Here is a 24758-nt window from a genome sequence, read left to right as displayed (position 1 = left end):
AGCTTGTCGGATGCTTTGTTGGTTGTCGTTCGTCTCGGCGAGTTGATTTCAGACGCGGAAGCCGTCATATGAGGCCGGTCGAAAGCGAGTTCAGAGTTCAGCGTGGTGTTTGACGTAGGTATAACATGAAAATACGGAGGAACGGTGTGCATTTCGCTGGTGACCGTGTGCATTTCGCTGGTGACCGACCGGGATATTGCCACGGAAGAGACAATCTGACCTACGTTGCTCGGACCTCGGATTGATTCGGATACCGCTAGGATAAAATTTAAGGCGACGTTTCTGTGCTCTCGTTGACCATCGGAATCTTCGAGGTTTGCAGTGAAGCGTGTGCAATACATTTGGATACACAGTTTAGCGACGGAAATTGCGTGAGTCGTGCTTGGCGGTGTGCAATCGCGGTGCAGCTTCGATCAAATGACCGAGGTGACCGAGGGCTCACTTCGGTTGTGCGGCACACCGGAAGGCTGCCTTGAAGCTGGTAGTTCCCGTGCCGTGCTGAATGATGCTGTGCTGCTTACCAATTGTTCCGGCGTAGAAGTGCACTTTCACGGAGCACAGTGCCATGCTTTAAATGATGCTGTGCTGCTCCCGAAATTGTTCCGGCGTAGACGTGCACTTTCACGGAGCACAGGTGTTGCAGTTGGTATTGATCCCGCTGGTCTGTCGCACGTTTCGTCAACACAAACGTTTCATCCACACTCGTTACGCGAATTGCAAGCTGTCCGGACATTTCATTGAGCGTGTTACATACCCAGCTCACGCCGCTTTGTGGCAACAGTTTGCAGTGGCTCATTACCAGAAAAGTGGTCCCACATCCATTTCAGTTCAGTTCGTCCACGGCAGTCGCCAAACCCCGAAGGAGAGGATTTATTCGAACAGAATGCCACTAAAGCAATGCAGCTTCTTCAGTGGTCAGGATAGATTCTCTTCTGCGAGTTTTGTTATACTGTCACGGGTCCTTGTTCCAGTCCTATCTTCTATCAATATTCACTATTCTGGGACACTGCAGGTCATGCTCAGCTGTAATCGTATGTTCAGGTGGAGGTGCTGGGCACTTTACCCATAGCCCTTCACTCTGTGTGAACCCGGCGGCTCTTCAGCCAGGTTACCCGATAATGGGACACGGCTGGCGGACTATCCTGCGTCTTATACCCCTGTCGAGCCGTAAGCAAGGTCCTGACCCGAGCCTGGCAGAACAACTGCAAGACGACCGAGTACCACAAGGAGTAACCTCGGAAATACACCACGAAGCACCTGAAATCCGAACCAGTTGCTGCTACCAGGAAAAACCACCGGAATTTGGTCTCCTGTCAGAAAATCCGAAGCTGACTAAGCCAACAATGACAAACCTGTAGCAGCAAACCGTGTCCCCTCCCACCATTGTTTGCATGCCCGTTGCAAATCACACTCCGACGCTTTTTCACGCAAGCTGTATGAAGACGTCAAGGACTGGATTGAACAATATGACAGTGTCGCCCGCCACATTGGGTGGACAGACAACCAGCTCCTGCAGAACCTATACTTCTCGTGGAAGAAACTGCCGGCGCTGGTCTGAGAACCATGGATCCTCCTTAACGTCATCGGAAGTTTGCAAGATCGAGCTGAAGCGCGCATTCGTCGGCCAACATCAACGAGAGAGAGCCGCATTCTTGATTCTGCCCAGGACACTGCCCCAATGAGAGCGCCACCGCACTCGTGGAGGATGTTTTGCGCTTGATCGAGCGCCCACGCCGACCTTGATGCTACAGAAGACAAGAACCTAAGAATCCCATGCCCCTCACGTGAGGGACAACACCTTCGGCAGCCTTGTCCGCAACCCCCCAACAACAGTCGAAGTGTTCATACCATTGAGGCTTCCGACATGGAATGTGCACTGCATGCCCGAGCCTGCCACTATGAACTACTTCTCGGCGTCTCGACACTCGAGTTGTCCAGCTACTACTTCGACACCAGCCTCCCAGGCATCCACGACATCATCCACGACGTTGTCTGGGAGGAGATCAGGAAGCTACTTCCTGCTATCAGTTGTCCGGCTTTTATTTTGATTGCCGAGATTGTTTCAGAACAAGTTAGACAGGTATTTCAACCGAGATTTCTGCGAGCGAAGCGGCATCTGACAAACCAAGGGCAACTTACGCTACAATGGCACGACGACCGCCACCGGCTGCCCCTTAGTATTCAATGCCAATTTAATGAGACACTCTAACGCCGAAGCATTCCCGACATCGTGTGTAGGTCTGTGCTCAACAAAGTACACCGAGGAAAACGTAGGTGATGCGAATGTGCGACCGAAAACCACTTTGCTACCACTGCATGAAGCCGACCATGTCTACCAAAGCAGCCCGTACCAATGAATTGGTCGGCGAGAGTTCGTGCCAAACGACCTTCGATTACGTCTCGAGGAGCGACCACGGGAGATTAAGGATTACCTTCGGCGACCTTTGTCCCTGATGCCGAAGGTGCTGAATCGAAGATTCTGAATCCCTGATTACCCCAAAGCTCCTCATGTCCATCACCTCAACAAGAGGTAAGCACGACAAAGCAGGTAAGCGGCGATGCAGTGACAGTGGATTTGGTGTCGGTTGTCGTCCAGGGACAATACCTAAAAATTTGCTGACACCATTTTTCTGTGTCCACTCCACGAAGCACACAATTTCCAACTTTCAGGGAGAATGCCCCTGAGTGACTTGAAGGAATAGAATGGTTGGTTGCTCTCAAAAGTGAACTGCAAGCATCACCAGACTTGGATAGCAAACAAAAATTGTTGCCAGCTTTCAAGTCAGCGATACAGCAAAAGGCACAGCCATGTAAGCAATGCATGCCCGAGCTTGCTACATTGATGCCAAAAACTACCAGGAAAATTTTCGGATTAGAAGCCAGCCCTGCAGCTTCAGTGCATCAGACGTCAGTGGCCGCACATGACGTACGATTACAAGACAGCATCAGTCAGTCAAAGTTGCCACTCGACCAAACTGAACACCGACGTGCCAGGAGCGTCATCCGACAATGAGGTCCACAGGTACTACTGAACGCCTGACACGAGACTGTCGCAGAAAGAACTCGTTATGGAACCATTTACTAAGAATCAATAATTATGTAATCAAGTGGAAATAAGCATATTTGATACACTAACCAGATAAACATATTTCCGCTTGCCTTCATGCCTTGAGAGTCTACACACCGAGAATTGTGTCCACTGCATGCTCTGGACCTTACGAGGACACTCGCTTCTCTGACCCTTCAATATTAATTAAGAGGTCATACCAGACTGGCAGACCTCTTGCAAGGGGCTGCACTCGTTCAACCTTTCCTGAACATGTGGTGCATCCGAAAACCAACTCCAGTGATGTGAAAATGTTATTTATTAATTTATTCCTTCCAGGGGCCTTCGTAGGCATTGCAGAGAGGATACTTAAAACTACACACATGAAAATAGCATTAAAGCACACTGCTGTAACTTGTTAATTGGAAAAACAAACACACCTTTGAGCATATAGTTTAATAGTATGTGTTGATACATTGTTATATAGCATGACACTTTCTATATGTATGACACGATGGACCCTTTGCAGAACCTTATCAAGCAACACAACCGTCGCCATTTTTTTCGGCGTAAAGCACACGAATGGGCCCCAGTTCACTTCGAACGCTAATGCAGCATTCGTGTCCAATAGGTGCTGAGCCGAATTCACAGGGATGGCGGACATAATATTCTTGTCGAACAAATACCCAAAGTATGAAAGCCTGGGGTAATTACAGTAGTAGCTACTGTAATTTGTTTCATCAGAATTTGGCAGACGGCAAAGCCTACAGTCTCGGCGAGTCAATAGGCACATTGGAGAGAGGCACATGGCAGCATATCACCAGAGTGCTCGTCTGCACAGATTTGTCACACACCTTCGCTCCGTCTCTGATTGGTTCGAGGGGGCTGTGGCGGTTGGCCTTTTCCAAGTTACGGTGATGTGAAGTATAGACAGCCCACACTTTTAAAAGGAGTCTATTGAAGAGACCGAAAGGAATGGTAGTCAGCATTTTTCAACAAGACTGCTCTCCAGGCAAGGGATGAACACAATTATGAATCATCTTATCCAGGTAATTAGAACAATTAAATAATTGACCGACTAATACAATGCACTCTTGATGGAAAAGAGTATAGCTGCAATAAATCCTACAAAACAGAAAAAATGCGCAGTTAATCTATGCATGCACCAAAACAGTAGGTGCCTGCAACGATTTATTGTTCCCCATACTCAATAAAACGCCAACCTCGTAGCTGAAAATAAGGGTGCACTTCGCACTCACACACACACAAAAAAAAAAAGGAAGAAAAACGATCGAATGTAGAATCGTGGATTAGCACAAAAGGTTAAAATGGCAGGAGCTTCCTCGCTGAAAGTTGCTATGGTTGTTCGGTGACGGAGGGCTAAAACAACTTCCCTTAGGCCCTAACGCGACGTATACATTTCGCGTAGATTCTCAGATATTTCAACGTTCAAACAAAGCTAAGAGAATGCGAAAAATTCATGTTAAAAGCACTCAAAGTTCTATCGATCCTCGGACACATCCCGGAATCCGAGCACCGGTACGGCGATGCAGAGCTGATGCTGTCTCACAGGCGTTAATATCCAGATGATCCAGAGCGATCTTGCGCAAAAATGGTATAAAGTTTCATTCCTTCATATTTTCACATTATACCTGCGAAGAAGCCCGAAGTCGTCGGAAAGCAGCTGCACATCACGGCTGCCGCGCACCGAACAAACTCGCATCCGCCAGCTCTGGGCGCTGCCATCTTACCTGTGACGTCACGGCTCTTGGGCGGTCACGTGACGAGTGGTCACATTTGCGTAAAATATGGCGGCAACCGGGGGGGTGCCACTTTCGAACTTCCGGTTTATCACTCTAAGCCCCTCTACCTCGTTGCCCTACACCTAGGGATTTTGACAGCGTGCAAGGAAAAGGGGGATATCATCGGGGATTCAGTTCCCAAAGCATACCAATAAAACAAAAGCATATAAGTGAAACGCATAAGAATTTCCCCTTTTATTAGTTTTTCTTTACATTTTATTTTAATATTTTCCATGCATTTTGCACTACTGTGTCCTTCAAATCTGAAAACATGGCAACAAAAACGAAATCAGTTGTAACAAACGTTTCACAATAGAAAGCACCACATCTCGGAGTACCTGCTCATTATGTGAGCATAATTTTAACACGGTGTTTGTATGTTTTTGGTACAACAAAGTTCCCCCAGAACTATATATCTGTATATAAAAGAAAACACGTTAAAAGAACATTTGGAGAAAATCGATGAGCAAATTGGCAACACTGAGTCCTCAGTGCTCTTCACGGAAGCCCCATCGCTATCAACCTCACTACTTTCCGCAGGGGGCACCTGTGAAAACAGGTGTTTGGAGCACGACCTCTATAATGGGCGACCAACGCAGCTCTCCCCTCTCTACGGCAGCGCACATACCAAAAAATCATGAGTATGTCACAGTTGGGCCGTGTGGAAAATATCACGTGACCACGGTTAGGGACAGGTAAATCCGCCCGGTGCCGCCACGGTTTACCCTCGGATACGGCGTGCGGGTGATGCCGTTGATGGGTTCGTGTACGTGTGGATTTATCTTATCCTTTTTTCAACCGATCAGAACCTAAAAGTTTCGACGTTATTATACTTTATTTTATCTTATATGCGAGCTAAGATCATAGATGAAGCTATACACGCGTGAAGTTAACCCGAAGAAATGCACGAGCGTGCATTGCAAGTGAGGAATGCACTGTACAGAAGGTACAAAGCTCTAGGCTCGCGCGTCTAGCATTGCCTTCACTCGTGCAAAAACGAAGTAATGATCAACGGTAATTACAACTTTTTAACCGTCGGACTACACAGCAAATGAAGCGTTAGTTGAGTGAGTGATTTGCGGCTGGCGTGGTTCATGCAAGCGTGAAGTTACAAGATCATGCCGCTCTAAAATTACTGTAGAATCAGAACTGAAGTAATGAGATACGCGGGCGAGCTCGTGTGATGCGACGGGCAGTTGGAAAGTGATTCCCTAAATTTTCTTTCTTGGCAAATATACCTTGTAACTTAAACAGCGGTTATTGCCACGTTTCTGTTATATTCCTGGCTAGCATGTAGCGCCAGAAGGTCCCCTGGTGGCCTGATGTCTGGAAGTGCGGCTCTATATTAAACAGGGGGCCACACGGCTCCCTCAGTTAGTGTTGTGTTGGAACCGAACTGCGTCTGTCATGCTTCCGCTTCTTGCCGCCGACGAACGTTGGCCGGTTGGAAGCGAGTTTGGTTTACACTTGTAACAGTGGCGACGAGGGAAAAGTTTTGTTCTTTGTACAAAGTTCGTCACAGTTCCTTGCGAATAATAAGTTCGCGAATCATTCTGCTCGGGCTAGTTCTGCTCGTCATGCCAACCTTCGGCAGAATTGAACCTTTTGAAGGGGGAGGAGAGGACTGGGGACCTATGTTGGACAAATGTTTCGTTTCTCCTAAAAGAAACGGAAGTGACGACATCGCGTCTGATTGGTTGAGGCTCGAATGACGAAAGTTCCCTACGAAAATGTTGGCGGAGACGGCGAACCGCCATCACCGGAAGTGACATCATTTTGACGTATCGTTTCCTCGGTGTTTCGTCTAAAAAGGGAACGAGTCTGTCGTCGTTCTCTTCGCCTCTTCGCAATGGGAAACACGGCGTCGACGGCGTCTCGGAGGCAGGGCGACAGTTTTCCTATCGTGGAACTTTTTTTTTCTCCGGAGAGGCTTTACCGGCAGCACCGCGATGCCTTCGAATTACCGGAGGAAGCTTTTCGGAGGCAGTACCGTCTCACCAAGAATGTGGTCCGTTGGTTGTGCGACGAACTGCGCGAGGAGCCTGAGTTGAGGAGGCTGCGACATTCGTGGACTGTGATGACTGTGGAACAGCAAGTGTTGTGCGCACTTCGCTTTTACGCCACGGGGAGTTTTCAGGGCATGGTGGCGAGCGACGAGCACATAGCGAGGGATCAGTCTACAGTCAGCATCGTTGTGCGGGCTGTGTCCCTCGCTATTGTGCAGTGTCTGGGGATCCGGCGCGGCTGGATCGACTTTTTCCAGACAACCGGCGAGAGGGACGACGTCAAGAGGGGCTTCCAACGGCTCGGCAGGACACCCGGCGTCATCGGTTGCGTCGACAGGACGATGATTGCCATCGTCGCCCCGTCAGAGAACGACCCCACCATCACGAAGGCGGCGTATTGGTGCCGCAAGCAATACTACGCTCTCAACGTGATGGTGGTAAGTACGATCGCATATATACTACGTCTCACCTTAGCATGAACTAACTGAAAAGACTGTGCGAGCGCGAACGGCCTGACTGGAGCACTCGCTGCACGAGCGCTCGTGCAGCCGCCGGGGCTTTATCCAAAGCAGCTAGCTCGCGCTTTTAGCTATAGGTCAATGCCCGTTCTGAATGGGTTTGAAAAAGAGCGTAACGCTAATGCGGTGTGGATATGCCATTTTATAAATTAAAGTTATGGGTTGTTAGTGGTTGTTCATCCTCCGCACAAGCTTTTGTTCGACGGACGGGGGGAGGGTTGTTTTCATGTCGTGTTAAGCTTTTAAGCAATAGTTTGTGTCCTGCATGATAAAGTGTAAACTCTCCTTTGAAGAAAAAAGCAAATTTGCCTAAACTATTGCGTGGATCAAAGGTAGTGGCTATTTATCATATAATTTTAATCTTTGTAACACTGACAGCGCTCTGTCTGTGTCCTTCTCCATGCAGTTCGTCGTTGTTTTTTTTTTGTTTTTGTTTTTTTGCGCTCAGCGCTCTGTCTATATCCTCCTTCATCCAGTCCATCGTTTTTTGCGTTGTTTTAATGTTTTAAGTTTGTAAACCACGTAATGTATGGTGGTGTGTTGGTCAGCATTTAAATCGTGTTTGACAGGGCCCCATGACCGTGAGTGCAATGAACTGTGGATTCAGTTGAAATAATGTCGACACATGTCTCTCTATTGCAGGTGTGTGACGCCGACTGCCGGGTCATGAGCATCGACCCACGGTATCCTGGGTCGGTGCACGACTCCTTCGTGTGGCGCCACTCGTGGCTCCGGAGCAACTTCGAGCAAGGCCGGCTGGTAGACGACGCAGGTATCTGCTCGGTAAGCATACTCCAGTTGTTGGTACTGTACATGATGGCTCTGCACCACTTATAAGCTACAATATCACACATACTGTTGCGAACATAGATAACTGGCATGCGCTCTGGCCATACCTGTGACACGTCTCCTTGGAAACACTCTGACGCAGCTGTCAAGTACTGGGGGAAAGGTTGCAAACATGCGCCTTTCTTTGCTTAGTTGTCAACAATTTTAAAGGGACACTACAACAAAATTTCGGTGCTTATTCTTTGGTCTATACGTATTCAGAAGAGCAGTATCACATCGGACACGCCAATATCTTGTTAAAAAAAAGACAAAAAGGCATTAAAAAAAAATTAGGCGATTAGGAAAGAGCACCTTCTAGATGTCTAGGAACCTTGACAGGTAGTGACCGATAACTGTCTCGCTTAGAACCATACATGCTTTGAACCTGACGTCATCTCGACAGCTCAACGGCCAGCAGAACAGACAAGGGGAGGGAGCAACTCCACACTCAACGGGACTCTCTTTTGTGTGTAGCAAGATTATAGAATATTAATTTGTCACTCAAAATTACACAAAAGCAGCTTTGGGGTTTGTTGCGGTGGCCTGATCGCTGGCATGCTTCGACCGCTTTTGTTGCTTGAACAGCTAGGGCATCCTGACGATGTCTGCCTCGCCGCAACTTTGCTCATCCCAAGAGAAACTACATCACAATTGCACCGGATGTGACGTGCTCTCTGGTGGCTGCTCTCCGAGCGCTTGCCAGTCTGGCCTGTTTATAATGAAAAATATAGCCATAAGGCTCAAAAGAGAAATGTATGATTGTCATTTACGGGTATTGTGGATCATGTTCAGCCTATTTCTGAACATGACGGGTATATTTCAAATTTCGTTGAAGTATTCTATTAAAGAGAACAGCATTAATATCATACATTTCCTTCTCTGAATGTGCAGGTGACAGCGGCTATGCCTTGGAGCCTTGGCTCATCACCCCTGTCCCTGGATTCCACGCGACCTCCACCGCATGCGGCCGGTTTAATAAGGCACATTCTTCGATGAGGTCCGTTGTGGAGCGCTGCATTGGGCTGTTGAAGAGCAGATTCCGGTGTCTGCAAAGGCACCGGGCTCTGTTTTATCATCCCACAACAGCCACCGTCATTATATCGGCGTGTGCAGTGCTCCACAATATCTGCCTTTCATCGAATGAGCCAGAACCGGAGCCAGACTCTGACCCTGACGAGCCAGGGTTGGAGTCTGGGCCGAGCTCGGACGGTTCTGAGTCGAGCTCTGAGGGGTCAGCGGCGGATGACGAGAGGCCGGCTCCTGCCCACCCTCGGGTCAGCCTCTCGGACAGGGGGAGAGCTCTGAGGCAGCGCCTTGTTGCCCAGTTCCAAACCTGCCACAGCCGTGCCGCTCCGGAGCCCCACGCAAGCCACGGTGGCAGTCCCGCCCACCAGGGACACCACCAGCGCCAAGGAGTCCGTCGCCACAACGGAAGTCCCGCCCATCAGGGACACCGTCGGCGGCAGGGAGCCCCTCATCGTCCTCGCCACGGTGGCACTCCCGCACACCAGGGACGCCACCGGCGACAGCGAACCCTTCGTCGTCCTCGCCTCAACTGATGCCCTCGCCACCAGAGAAGCCCTCCCCGTGGCAGTATGTACTGCACTTGTTGTTCCACAGTCATGGCCGTCCATAAGCTGCACAGTGTCAACTCCGCCTTGCAGTTCGTCGCACAACCACCATGCTACCTTTACGGACATGTAGTACTGCCTCCGAAAAGCTATTCGGTGCATCACGGTTATGTTAATAGAGCCTTTTTTTCATTTGTAAGCAGGGTGCACAAATTTTTTGGACAATAGCAGAACATTTTGTAGGGTTATGAAGCTAGCCTTTGCAAGAGACTGAGAACTCAATGAGGCTACTGGTGAGACCTATTTTCTCTTTTTTTTTACTACAATATATTGTTTGTATCAGGTTTGGACATCGACTCATTTTCTCCACACTTCTATTGCCCTGCTCCATTTTACAATCTATTATGGCTACCACAGAGCCAGGTGTATTACTCGATAATTGCAGATTGGATTCGTGCCAACTTGAATGTATAAAGAAGACAACAAGTAGTTTGTTTTTGAAAGTGCTTTCTTTTTTTTATAACAATGCCGTAACATGAAAAATAAACATGTTTGAAAACACAGGTTGCAATGCTTTCTTTAAAGTGAAATTGAGCATGGACTAGTAAACACCGTATACATTCTTTGTCATTATCAAGGATATATCACAGACATTATTTCACACTTCACTTAATTCAGCACAGTGCCATTTCGTTTGTGGTCACACATTTGAAAACACAGGTTGCAATGCTTTTTTTAAAGTGAAATTGAACATGGACTAGAAACACCGTATAAATTCTTTCTCATTATCAAGGATATATCACAGACATTATTTCACACTTGACTTAATTCAGCACACTATTATTTCGTTTGTGTTTTGTCACACATGGAAGCATGACAGATTCCATAGCTGAGGCATGTTGAGATCAACAATGATATAAGAAAACAAACAAACAAAAAACACAGGGACACAGACGAAGGGAAACAGGACAAGGCGCACTCTCATCCCTGTTTTTTTTAGCACTTTTTTTGTTTGCCATGAACCAACTGGCCCAAATCTCCACTGTATTGCGATATAAGAAAAATCGCAAACCCAGAGGCTAGTTTCAGGTGGAAGAAAACTACAAGTATAAAATTCCTATGGCACAAGCCACTTGGCACCTTTGATGAAAAAGCACACACTACATATTGCTGTCCCACAAACATAAGGAATGGCTAGTTTTAGCATATATCTGTCATGCCTGTTGCCAAGAGCATATTACTAACTTGCTTCACTGGTTATAGTGACTCCAATAAACAAATACAGAAGGCACAGTTCTTTGTAAACAAAATATGAACTGAAAAGCATGGACGGACTTTCCCGTAATGTCAACATTGTTGTAAAGATGTTTAGACAGCAGAACATCAGCCTTCCTTTAAGCAGTGGCTCACTCATAGTATTATTCACTGTATGGCGAGCCCAGTGTGCGTAGGAACTTGTCCATTAACACGCACCACATACCAGTGGCACAAAAGAACATATTTCTTGTCTCCGCCTGGAGAACAAAACAAAAAAAGAAAAAATGAATACCAACTTGGAACATAAAATAATCGTCCATAAAACTAAATTATATGTGGCTGGACTCAGCGGTGCTGGGCTCGGCGGGGCTGGGCTCGGCGGGGCTGGGCTCGGCGGGGCTGGGCTCGGCGGGGCTGGGCTCGGCGGGGCTGGGCTCGGCGGGGCTGGGCTCGGCGGGGCTGGGCTCGGCGGGGCTGGGCTCGGCGGGGCTGGGCTCGGCGGGGCGGGGCTCGGCGGGGCGGGGCTCGGCGGGGCGGGGCTCGGCGGGGCGGGGCTCGGCGGGGCGGGGCTCGGCGGGGCGGGGCTCGGCGGGACGGGGCTCGGCGGGGCGGGGCTGGACTTGGCTGGGCTGGAGGGGTGGCTGGGCAGGGCTTGGCAGGTCTTGTCTTCGCAGGGCTCGACTTCTCTCGGCAGTCAGCAGCAGAACGACCTCGATGAGCACGCGGGTCGTGTTTTGGAGTTCCAGGGCCACCGCTTGTGTGGCGCGAGCTTGCTCCTGGTTCGACTCCGCAACAGCCTCCATGCGGTGGCTGAGGGTCTCGATTGAACGCAGGAGCTGGAAAGACGGGGCATTTAATGCGCCGCAACAACATATTTCTAGACACCCAGAGGGCGTGAAAACCTTACATATGTCACAGTTCGGTTTGCATTATGCTTTTGTAGATCTCCATTGCCCTCTGCTGCAGTCCCACTTTCACAGTGGCATCTTTATTAAACTCGTACCTATTTAGTCATGTTACGGAGTTCTATGTTTGAGCCAATACCTGGCCTTGGAACTCCACGTCCCGCGCGTCCCTCGTCTCAATTGCTGCAGCTGGCGAGTCTGGTTGGCGACTGCCTGCATGGCAGCCTCGTCGTGCCGCTCCCGCGGTCCACGGCGCCTCGTGCCGGTACACGGCACGAGGCGCCGTGGACCGCACCCGGGGCCTTGCAGGTGGCCTGACATCTGCCAGGAAACAAAGAATGCTTCTGTCATATCAGACAATCCTAGTTGTCTTCATGAGAGGTCTCACCCCGCGAGGTGGAGGGCACCGGCTCGGCTGCCTGCTGCCCGTGACCTGCCTGGGCGCCTGTGGGTCTCCCCTAGAAGGGAATTTGTAAGTCCTAGTCAGTACACAGGACTTGTCTGCATTTTCTAGATATTGAGAGTGGGTTTGTTGAGGCTGCATTCCACTCAGGGGAAACAAAATTAGACTGTTTCAGAGGTAGTGCCATTCATGTCTAGGATTGACTCCCCAAATATGTCTAGTGGCAGCTCAAAAGGTTGCACTTCCCCTGTTTTTGTGAAAATGTACCTCTGTGATACAGAAATTGAATCTTACGACAGCGTGCACACAATACAACTGAGGGTTGCAACAACCACAAAAGCAAGAAGAAAAAGGACTACACAACAGCTACAGATGTTTTGGCCTTAGAAACTCCAGTATTACTGCAATAAATATAGTGTTTTTTGTCGTAAGTGCTTTCGTTTTAGGTTTTGCCTTTACGTGGATGAATTAATCCGCCCTCCGATTCACTGAATTATAAAAAGTGCCAGCACCTTTAATGCATATATTCACATTCACAGGGGCGGATTTAGAGGGGGGGTCGGATGTCCTGACCCCCCTCTTGATTTCTGCATGTGTAAAATTTAGGGCATTAAACAAGGGAGAGGGAGAGGGGGTTCCTAAACACATGTTACGCTGACCAACACCTGACCCCCCCCCCCCTCAGGAAATTTCTGCATCCGCCCCTGCATTCATATTTATCACATTTCACTGCGGTATACATCTTAGCTCACTGATAATAAAACCCTGCATGGATATTCTCCATTGGGATTGAACAGCTACATGTGCAATAGTATGTTAGGTTCAAGCGTGCACTCACCTCGGCCTCGTCCTCAAAAGCGGGGACGGAAAACCCAGGAGCGCCCAGGGCCGAGTCCTCGCCCACCAGCGTCAAAATACGTGCGTATGATGACGCCAGTGAGCGCACCCGGCCGCCTCCTCCCCCAGTTTGCCTGCGAGTAAAGGAAGTAATTCAATAGCTTGGTCCACACTATGAGTAGACGACTCAAATTACCTCGCCTGTTTCGCCAGCTCGGCTGCCCGCGCCCGCGCCTTCGACACCCGCACGGCCCAATAACGTTTCCAAGCTTCCGGCTCCTTCCTCGGAGGCCCGAGGTAGTTGAGCCGGGAGGTTAGCTCGGTCCAGAGACGAACTTTGTAGTTTCTGGACAGGGCCGGGCTGAGCTCAGTTGCACCGCGTACCAGAGAGGGGTTCTCGAACATAAATGTATCGAGTTCCTCGCTCTGGGCCGCGGTCACACGTTGCCTGCTCCCGTCGTCTATGTTGTTTGAACCATAGTCACTGACAATTTAAGAAACGCAGGGTACTGCAAGACTGGAACCTTTTATTATCGCTCCGCAGCCAATGAGATTGCCGCATTAGCCGATGAGAACGCCGAGGAACCAATCACGACGCAAGAAGAGCGAGCATGACAGGCCACATCCTCCCGTTTCTTGAGCCGTCATCAGTGACAGTGATTTGAACTAGGTGCTCATTTGCATCCCGCATGTTGTTCTAACCTTTTATGCGAGTTTACTTCATCTAATATTTTTTGGAACCGCTACAAAATCAGTTGTTCATTTCAATAGAACACGTGTATTTTTTTAGTTTGACAAGTTTCTTTAAAAAAGAGCCGATGTGAAGGTCGCCGCGGCAAGGGATTGGCTGCCATCGCTTGACTAAAAGCAGAAAATGCCTTTCCGGTTGCCGGAGAAACGGACGCTTGCGTAGGGACAAGGCTCCAGATAGGTACCGCTGGGAAAGCGTAGGTACGGCAGGGGGACAGCGTAGCTACTTCCGCTCTTCGGCGGTTGGCTCTTGACGCCTCTCAAGTGAGTGACAGACGCCAATCTTGCCATGTCGTCACGGCGTCAAAGAGGGCGGTTTCGCGGTGCGCGCCGTTGCTTGGTTACGCTCCTGCTGCCGCTACGTCACTTCTGTTTCTAGTTTCTCGAAAGTCCAACATAGGTCCCCTGGTCGTCCTACGTCGAGCGTCTAGAAGCTTTTTTTTTGGCGAATGATGTCGTCGCGCCAAGAGGCAAGCCATCTTCTTCTGTTGCTGCGGTGCGCAGACGTACGCTCTTCTTCGGGACCTGGTCAAGCCTGCCAAGCCTCAAGATAAGTCTCTGAATGAGGTTCTTTCTGTCCTCGGCAACCATTACTGCCCGAAGCCTTCCGCCGTCGTCCAGCGCTTCCGTTTCAACTCGCGTGCTCGCGCTGCAGCTTCGGGCACTGCAGCTTAGGAGCTGAGCTTGAAAACATGCTGAGGGACCGTGTCGTCTGCGGGATTAACAGCACTGCAATCCAGACCAGATTTTTGGAACGGCCAGACTTGACGTTCGAGGACGCTGTGCAGACCGCTGTGGCCATGAAAGCGGCGAAGAGAGACGCCAGGGAGATTTGCCAGACCAGCTCCGGCAGCGCCGCGTTCGAAACGCATCGAGTCACGACACCTACGGGGGGCGTCACCTGCTACCGCTGCGGAGACGGACACCTTGCGTCCGGCTGCAAGCACGTCAAGACTACGTGCAACTACTGCCGAAAGCGAGGACATCTATCGAACGTGTGCAATTCGAAGCAGAGGGACGCCCAGTCACTCAGGAAAAGTTCTACCAGGCACCGCTTTCTGGCGCAAGCGTGCCCGCCCCCAGCAACGGAGACGCATCCAGTGAATGTCGTCCATGACAACGGTGAGGACGACGGCACATCTTCCGAGGTTTTCGACATGTGGCAAGTTGACAGCGTTGCGCCGTCACCGCCGTTCACAGTCACCGTCTACGTGTGTGGCAAGCCACTCTGCATGTGTGTGGCGAGCCACTCTGCACAGGCGCAAGTGTCTCTGTCATCGCCAAGAAACGTCTGCAGGTGCTAGTGCCTGCGATACGAGTCGTGCCATCCGGCATGTTGCTGCGAAGCTATTCCGGTGAACTGACCCAAGTTGAAGGCAGGGTGGACGTCAGCGTGCAGTTCCACGACAAGAAGGCCGTGCTGCCATTGTTCGTCACCGGAGAAGGGTCGCCTACACTACTTGGACGCAACTGGATTTGGGAGCTGGGCCTCAACTCTGATGTGGAGGTAACTGTTCATTCTCTTTCTGACGTCAGAAGTCTTGTTCAAGAGTTTTCTGCTGTGTTCGAGGAACGGCTGGGTACTTTCAAGGGGCTCAAAGCCAGTATTCATGTTCCGGAAAATGCTCCACCGAAGTTTTTTAAGCTGCGTCCACTACCTTTCGCACTCAAAGATGGAGTTGCACAGGAGCTTCAACGTCTAGAAAGGGAGGGCATTATTGTACCAGTCAAGACGTCAGCCTGGGCTGCACCCATTGTTCCTCTTGCGAAGAAGGATGGACGTGTGAGGATTTGTGGCGATTTCAAGGTAACTGTGAATCTGGTGGCCACCCTGGAAAAGTACCCGATTCCCAGAATCGAAGATCTGTGGGCCACGCTGTCTGGGGTAAGAAGTTTACCAAGTTGGATCTGAGGGATGCTTACCAGCAAGTGATTCTTGAGCAGGACTCTAGAAAGTATGTCACCATTTCCACACATATGGGGTTGTTCCAGTACACCCGCCTTCCTTTCGGAGTGTCGTCCGCTCCGGCTATCTTCCAAAGGGAGATGGAAAACTTGTTCCGAGGGCTGCCGCACGTCGCTGTGTATTTTGATGTCATCCTGGTCACCGGCGCGACTGACTCATATCATCTGCACAACCTTCGTTCCGTTCTCAAGCGCCTTTTTGATGTCGGTCTGAAGTTGAAGTTCGACAAGTGTCATTTTTTTGTGCCGCAGGTTGAATACCTTGGGCACATTATCAACCAGGAAGGGTTGTCTCCAGGCCTCGGCAAAGTCGCGGCCATACTTCATGCTCCTGCTCCTCGCGACGTCAAGCAGCTTCAGAGCTTCCTAGGATTGATTAATTTCTACAGACGTTTCCTTCCTAACCTGTCTGAACGCCTGCGGCCACTGCACTTGCTTCTTACTGACGGGAAGAAGTGGGAGTGGGGAAAAGACCAAGAAGAGGTTTTTACCACAATCAAGCACTTGATGACGTCCACTCCGGTTCTAGCTCATTTCAATCCAGAGAAGCCGGTGTGTCTAACTTGTGATGCATCACCATACGGGATCGGTGCAGTTCTGGCGCACCGTGAAGCCGATGGCCAAGAGCGACCCATTGCTTTTGCATCAAGGAGTTTGTCCCGAGCAGAACAAAACTACAGTCAACTTGACAAAGAGGCATTAGGCTTGGTCTACGGGGTGGAACGGTTCCACCAGTACTTGTGGGGGACCCCTTTTCAAGCTTTCACAGACCAGAAGCCGCTGCTGGGATTGCTGAGTGCTGACAAGCCAGTTCCTGTCCACGCGTCACTTCGGCTTGTCAGGTGGGCTCTCAAGCTTTCAGCGTACAAGTACCAGCTGACCTACAAACCAGGAAGGAATTTAAGTCATGCTGACGCACTCAGTAGACTTCCATTACCTGGGAGCAACGTTGAAGAGAACGTGCCGGCTGACGTCTTCATGCTACAGCATGCATATCCGAATCTTCTTTCACCCTCCGTTGTGGCTCAAGCCACAAAGAATGACCCTGTTCTGGGACATGTCGTTTTCGCTGTTCTCAGAGGAGAGAACCTTGCACTAGCATCAGACACGAGCCCTTTTTGTGCAAGGAGTTCAGAGCTTAGCCTGCATGAGGGTTGTTTGCTCGGGGGAGCACGCGTGGTGATCCCAAAAGTGCTGCAGGCTCGAGTCCTGGGTCTGCTTGATTCCAGCCACCCAGGCATCGAGAAGAGCAAAATGATCGCCAGAAGTCACGTCTGGTGGCCGGGTATCGATAACGACATAACCCACCATGTGAAGAGCTGCTCGATTTGCCAAGCTCATCAGCGGGCTCCACAACCAGTTCAACAGACGCCCTGGCCGTTCCCCCAGAAGCCTTGGTCCAGGCTTCACATTGATTTTGGAGGGCCATTTATGGGGCATACCTTTTTGGTCATTGTGGATGCTTTTTCAAAATGGGTCGAAGTGTTTCCTGTCTCGTCAGCTTCTGCAGAGGCTACCATAACAGCCCTGCAAATGGCCTTCGCTCAGCACGGTCTGCCAGATCTGATTGGGTCAGACAATGGGCCTGCATTTGCAAGTGAGCAGTACTTGGACTTTCTAACATGCAACGGGGTGCGCCGCATGCTCGTGCCGCCATATCATCCAGCGTCAAACGAGGCAGCGGAGCGTGTTGTACAAACCGTGAAGAACAAACTCAATAAAAGTGGCTCTGGGGATTTTCAGACTCGGATTTCCATATCCCTGTTTCATTACAGGACTACTCCGCACGAGGTCACGGGCAGAGCACCATGCGAGTTGTTGACGGGAAGGATGTTCAAGACGCCGTTGGATGTCCTGCGTCCCAGCCTCCAATCATCAGTGCTGCTCAAGCAGCTAAAACAAACTGTATACTGATAAAGGCTGCCAACAGGGACCGCCGCTCAACCCTGAGGAGAACGTGTTCGCCAGGAACTTCCGCCAGGGTATGCCCTGGGTCGTCGGCGCCACAAGTCAATCTTCAGCGCAAGTCTGCCTTGAAGATGGCACACTGTGGCATCGGCACGGTGATCACCTGCGTTCCAGACCGACCGACGCCCCTACAGCAGCTACGACCGGGGCAGAGACGTGTCAACCTGTTGGTGCTGCAGTGCAGTTGGAAGCGCAAGGATTAAATACGAGTGAATCTGCTGGTGCTCCCGGCACTCTGTTCGAGCCAGGCGAAACAAGCGTGGGTGCAAGCGACAGTGTTGCAAGCACTGGGGTAACTCCTCATCCTACAAGCATCAGTCTACCCCAGCTGCGCCGTAGCACAAGGACTAGGAGGGCCATGCAGCGGTACTCCCCTTAGCTGTTGCTTGTCTTTGTACCTTAGAGGGGAGGACTGTTATATTCCTGGCTAGCATGTAGCGCCACAAGGTCCCCTGGTGGCCTGATGTCTGGAAGTGCGGCTCTATATTAAACAGGGGGCCACACGGCTCCCTCAGTTAGTGTTGTGTTGGAACCGAACTGCGTCTGTCATGCTTCCGCTTCTTGCCGCCGACGAACGTTGGCTGGTTGGAAGCGAGTTTGGTTTACACTTGTAACAGTTTCCCACGGACATAAGGAGCTCGATCGTAGCTCATTCTCAATTGTTTTAGATTGCGATCGCGGTATAGTACAACGTTTAATTTCGGTCACATTACAGCACCTTGGGCAGTTGGAATATATTACCATCAATCCGCTTTGGTTCACGGGGAACGCACAGAAAATGCAATTCTTCGGACGAGCTAAAATGTATTAGTGAAAAGACGGTGAGAGTGCAGGCGAGCTGGTGGTAGCTAATCATGTCGTATTACACCTGAGAGTGCGGTGGAAGAAATCGGAAGAACTTTCAGTAGAAGGAGCACACAGAAAACGTCTCAAACTCAGCTAACTGGTTTATTTCTCAAACAGCCTTTAAGTACCCTCGGAACTTTTTCCCAACCACACTCTACACATAAACTCCTTTGTTGCAGACATTTCGAACCGATGGATACAAAAGATACAAAACAACCCACACATGAGACGAGGACTTAACAAAGGGACACTGCGGATCATCGCAGTGACCTTGAATGACCTCCTAAAATGTATGTCGAACTCTTGGCATAATCAAACTGGTATGGCTCGAATGAAGCAAATTGAGACTTGATTGAAAATGACTAAATAGTTTTGAAGATTATCAATAACCAATTAGTTTGAAATAATATTATGGTATCTTCTGCATGAAAACAGTTGCATGCATTCTTCGTGCCTGCTGTCATCTACGGACATTGTAAGAATCGAGGAGCCGAGATCAATTAACAATGCAAGGTTTCAGATGCAGCTGCTTGCAGGTACCACTTTCCTGCTTTTCATTACTGTAGAGCAACTTGCTTTGTTTATTTAAAAAAAAATATTGCACAAAGAAAAACAAACCTGCACTAAATGCTCCACCTCATATTAAACTTTATGGACCTTCCTTGACACTGGCTTTGGGCATGCGCTTCAGTCTTCCCATTTGCATAGTTAGACAAGAAGGGCCTCATGAACTTTTGAATGACTAGTGTCACTAGGGTCAGCTTGTGTGCTGCAGCAGTGTTCTGGTGACACTCAAAGAGTCGGTTCTTCATCACAGCTGGTAGGACCGCGCTCGGTCCTACCTCGATCGCAATAAACCATGCGATCGAAGGATGCTGCGCAGCTGTGCGCACCAAAACCATGTGTTTACCGTCCTCCCCGCGCTCCTCAGTCCGCCCGATTGAGGATGAAGCGCAGCGCCACGAGGCGCAGCGGGACTTACGAGAACTAGAAAATAATAAACAAGCAAAACAAAAAGTGGCGCGCTGGGGCTGACGTAGGTGCGTTGGTCGCCCCATTATAGAGGAGGTCGTGGTTTGGAGAGTGGCGTCTCCACGTACCCCGAGCCCCGCAGGGGGCGCCTGCACATTAGGTGCTTGGTGAGTAGCGTCACCACAGACCCCAGCCACTTTGGCGACACCACAGACCCTGAGTAAAAAGTGGCTAAGACCCACCCATGTCTGCCTGTGCGTGGCGAGCCCGTGTCCAGGGAAAAGGGCATCCTGGTGGTTGAGCTGAGCCCGGGGTAGGTTTGGACCCTTCGGGGCCCCCCGGGCAAGGCGACACACCACTATGGCCCCTGCTTCCTGTAGACGGGTGTCCTGGCTTGGCCCGACCAGGATGATTCAGTCAGTCGCCACTGAATCATCTGGTTTTCCCTTTTCACGGCACATATCCACGTTCTCGGACGACCCGAGCGCATGAAAACTGACCTTCAACCCTTTTTCGACCTTTCTGGTACAGCCCCAGTCGCAGCATTTTGACAAGAAGGCAGGTTTTTGTCTGGTTCCTTTCAAAACAACGCAGGAATACACGTCTCAGATGGGCACTTCCACCCACAGCCCCGGACCGGAAGTGCGTCCGACGCGCCACCACCGCGCCGTGACGTAACAGAGATGAGTTCGTGTATAGTTTCCGCGACGTCCTCGAGCTTTACAAGCCCCGTATCGTCACCCTAACAGCAGAAACAATTTATTACGGTCAGTTCGCCTGCAAAGCGGAATCCACTGATCGCAACTGCAACGACAATCGAATAACAACGCGCGCATAAACAAAGATAGAGCAGTTTATTTAGGGGTCTCAAACGCCTCTCAGGGGATCACACGCGTTTGAAACGCGTCTGGGAAGCGGAAAAAAAGGCTTTTAGCTACTCGAACTACGTCGTAAACGTTAAAACATGCAAAAACGACATGTTAATATTACCAGAGCAAGCGCACGAGCCGCTGGAGCATAAAAACAAAACAAAAAGTAAGGATAAAAATGAACGTGCAAACACTGACCGAACTTTGCAGAAAAAATGGTGTCGCCATTCCCGACAAAAAAAAAGAAGAAACGAGAAAAAGAAGCGAACAACGGCGAATAAAACAAAGAAGCTAGCAAAAAAACTATTTCAACGACGACGATCGTTGTGGCGCTTATAGACAAAAAATAAAGAAAAATGGAAAGCAGCAAATGAATAGCTGGTGGTCGCCACCGGTGTTGAGTTCACGACAAACAAAGCGGAAGCAACAGACGAAACTAATGAAAAAAGAAGAAAGCGTCCCTTTTTTTTCAGCTGCTTGTTGTACATTTCTTTATTTGCCTTCGCGGCGTAGGTACGAACTAAAAACAAAACGGGAAATAAATAACGTAGTGCAGCTCACACTGCCCGGTAAAAAAGAGTCGCAGAAATTTTTTGGTCGCAGGCAGCAATCTTCTATATGTGCTAGCAGTGAGTAACCTTTTTTTGCTTTCGAATTTATTTTTCCAGTGACTTTGGCGGGTTGTTCGTTCGCTCGCTTGACGAAGCAGTTTAAAATTGCATTCAAGTACTTGTTGACGTAGGTGTCCGTAGGTTGACTTAGGAAGCAGAAGAAAGGTTTTCCACCACATCGCACAAACTTGTTCTTGCAATGGTAGGCACCACATCGCACAAACTTGTTCTTGAATGCGGCCGGTTGATCAACAAACGATGACCCGTAGCAGACGTGCCGGCCGGAGTACACAAATAAGATTCGAGTAAAAATGGGTAACGAGCTTACACTTCTTAATATATTTAATAAATATCAAAAAGTATGTATGACGATTTTGGATTAGAAACTCAATCGAAGGCGAAAATAGGAGGTTATCGCAGACGACAGCGGAAGAAAACAAGGAGGAGGAATAAACGTCTTTATTTGTCTTCAAAAGCTAGCCCATCTGGCTAGGGGAGGCCGAAAGCCCCACCCGGGGTAAGGGTGCAGGGGGCCCGGTTGCGGACCTGCCTGTCCCTCAGTTCCCGAGCCTTCTGAACGGCCCTTCGCTGTCCTTCCAGTGTCGTATCCTTGACTCCGGCGTCCAACATCTCAGGCAACGTTCCAGGTGCGCCTACCGGACTGCAGTCCCACAACACGTGCATGACCGTAGCCTTTTCCCCACATATAACACACGCATCCGTTCTGTACACGTCCGGAGCCACATACCGGCCCAACACCGGCGTGAAGATGCATTTCACTTGAAGCTGCCTTAGAAGGACGGCTTCCTCTCTGCTTAGGTTCTCGTGCGGAGGGGGATACACCCGCCGCGCTTCTCGTTTCGCTCGTAATACTTCCCCGTAGCCCACCGGAGCGAACACCGCCGCCCCACCGAAAGCCCGGCCTAATAACTCTCGGGCCATTCGGTCAGGAGCGACATTGCCGCCCATGTGCGCAGGGGTCCACACCACTTCCACCTCGTTACGAGGTTTGCACAGCTTGGCGACTAGAGGCGGAACACGACCGCGCGCATACCCCCTCACCGCAGTCATCGAATCGCTTAGCACTGCTTTAACTCCTGGCAGGGAAACCACTAGGCTTATGGCAATTCCTTCTGTTACACAAACATCTCCGCCCCTAACACTCAGGGCCGTCTTGATTTCCCCGGTGGCCAGATCCGTGACAACCGCCACCCCAACTCCACGTACAGCTGCATCAACACAGACCGCTCCTCCAGATTTCAAGAACAGTCGCTCCAGAGCTTGCGCTCTGGCCGCACGACGCCCAGCGTCCCTCGTGGGGTGCATGTGTCTCGGGATCGGGCGCACTTTCACACATCTCATGGTCTCATTGGGTAACTCAGCTAGTCCGGTGTTTCCACGACTTACGCCGACTCGGGCGAGAATTTCTCATCCAGCCGCAGTACCGGCAAGCCTTAACTCCTGAGCTTCTCGGTGTGCCTCAATCATCTCGGTCACCGAGTTATGCACCCCAAGGGCGTCCAGGTCGGCGTTATGCGTGAAAGAGAGCACCCCCAAACCGGCTCTGCAAGCTTTCCGCACCATCGCATCCAGCTTGTTTAGCTCGGCCTTCCACCATTTGAGACATGGCCCTACATACATGATATGGCTGAGGGCAAAAGCCTGGACTAGCCTCAACACTCCCTCTTCTCTGATGCCTCGTCTCCTACTGGAGACCCTCTGTATTAATCGCATGGCTGCCAGGACCTTTGCCCTCAGCCTGTCTAGCATGGCGGAGTTGCCCGCCTTTTCTTGTAACACCAAACCCAGCACCCGAAGCGTAGGCACTTTCGGTATCAACCCTCCGTCCGCGTACAGTAATACTTCTTTCCACGAGCTTCGCTGTTGTTGACACATTAAGTACTCAGATTTTTCTGGTGCACACACCAGTCCCGTTCCCTCTAAGTTTTCTTCCACCAGTTCGATACCTCTTTGCAGGGTCCCTCTCACAACCTCGCGTCGTTTGTCTAGACACCACATAGTAATGTCATCGGCGTATACTACATGTGGTATTCCTTCCCGACGTAGAGCACGTACTGCATCCACCATCACTATGTTGAACAACACAGGAGATATCACTGAACCCTGTGGTGTGCCAGCATTACCTAGGTTCCCTTCGCCTACCTCCAGATCCCCGGCCACCAATTTAGCTCTCCTGTTAGACAGGAAATCCTTTACGAAGGCAAAACTTCTATTCCCTAGCCCCGCCTTGCTAACTCCGGTTAGGCGGAAGAAAACAACAACAAAGTTGCAGACGGCCCTCAAAATGCCCGGGCCTAGCGCAGACGAACCGGGGGCTGTAAGCGCCGAAGCGAAGGAAAGGGAGTAAAAACTAAGCCAAACAAAGCAAGGATACGCAATTGTTTACACGTCGGGCAAAAAAAAAAAAAGCAAACAAAAGATATACCCAGCAACATATAAGCAGGAGGAAGAAATAACGCGGCAGAGTGGCGTCGCCTCAAAAGTATAAAAGAAAGAAGACTCAAAAATGGAAAGAGTGGAGACGGTTCAACGGGTGTTGGCCTTTATCGTAGAAGTAAAGCAGCGAAGCAGATGTTGGTCGTCCCCGCGTTAACAATCGGAATTTGTGCACTGTAAATAACGTAACTGAAATCATCTTTTTTAGCGGGGCTACGACGCTCTCCCCTTCTTTCTTTGCAAGCGCGAGAAGTCTGCTTTTGTCGTAACTCCGCTTTTGATAATCTATAATCGCGTCAGATTTGCATATGCACAACGCCTTCTTTCGGAGCACACCGACATCGCCATAACGTACGTGGTTCGAAATTGACTTCTGCTTCTTCATCCGGAGACGATCTTAACGGGATTAGCCAGCTCGCCTGTTCGACGAAACGGTTATAAGCAAGACACTCATGAGAAATGGGAATTGCAACGACAAAACGAATTGACTGATAAGAACAATAAAGTTGAAACGAAGCTATGTTCTGAAATGTTTGTACATTTCCCTTTTCCACGAAACAGCGCGAAGGCATACATTCGTGTTTTGCTTGGCTTACATAAGTTGTGACAGAATGTTTTCTTCGGGAGAACTCCGAAATTGCACCCAGAAAGCTGTAACATCTTTCCCACTCGAAGAGATTGTCCTTCACTCATGAGCTGGCACCCATTTTTTAACTTTCAAAGCAGCGAATGTCCGTGACAATTTTTTTTCGTTGGTCACCTCGCACGGAGATAGGCAAAACCAATGCATTTTGGAGAATTTGTCTGCCAGCGGAGACTCCGAGCTCGCCAGGGGCGCTGCAATCACTTTTCGCCCGTTTTCCGCGGGAGTTGCCAGTATTGGCTTCCACGGTATTTGGTTATAGTGTCTTGGTAGCACTGATAGCATAATGTCGTCAGCAAAAGCTTTATTGCTATGGCGCATTGCCTATCCCCATGTTGGGCTCCGTGGTGGGTGGTGCGCTACAGACGCCGAACGCCTCCCCATTTCTTATGGGTTCCAAACAAAACCAAAAACCTGATCGGGCCCTGAAGAGGGTCCGGACAGAAGTACACGTTATGAAAGCATTTACACCCGTGGAGAAGTTTCCTCGATTTCTTGTTATGC

General features: G+C 50.0%; 1 long non-coding RNA gene and 1 pseudogene across 1 annotated transcript; both read right to left on the bottom strand.

Annotated features, from left to right (window-relative positions):
- Positions 1-12222: 12222 nt before the first annotated feature.
- On the bottom strand, positions 12223-13493 carry LOC121836834. The gene is made up of 3 exons (XR_006078023.1): positions 13175-13493; positions 12322-12391; positions 12223-12254 (listed from the first exon to the last, which is right to left on the bottom strand). It is a non-coding gene; the product is annotated as an uncharacterized LOC121836834 (long non-coding RNA).
- Positions 13494-21603: 8110 nt separating this feature from the next.
- Positions 21604-23419, bottom strand: LOC120848046 (annotated as a pseudogene).
- Between the last annotated feature and the right edge of the window lie 1339 nt (positions 23420-24758).

This window comes from Ixodes scapularis, unplaced genomic scaffold (assembly GCF_016920785.2).
Source record: "Ixodes scapularis isolate PalLabHiFi unplaced genomic scaffold, ASM1692078v2 PGA_scaffold2__306_contigs__length_199485367, whole genome shotgun sequence".
NCBI lineage: Eukaryota > Metazoa > Arthropoda > Arachnida > Ixodida > Ixodidae > Ixodes > Ixodes scapularis.
The sequence above is the reverse complement of the archived record's forward strand: the minus strand, read 5'-3'. Positions and strand labels throughout refer to the sequence as shown.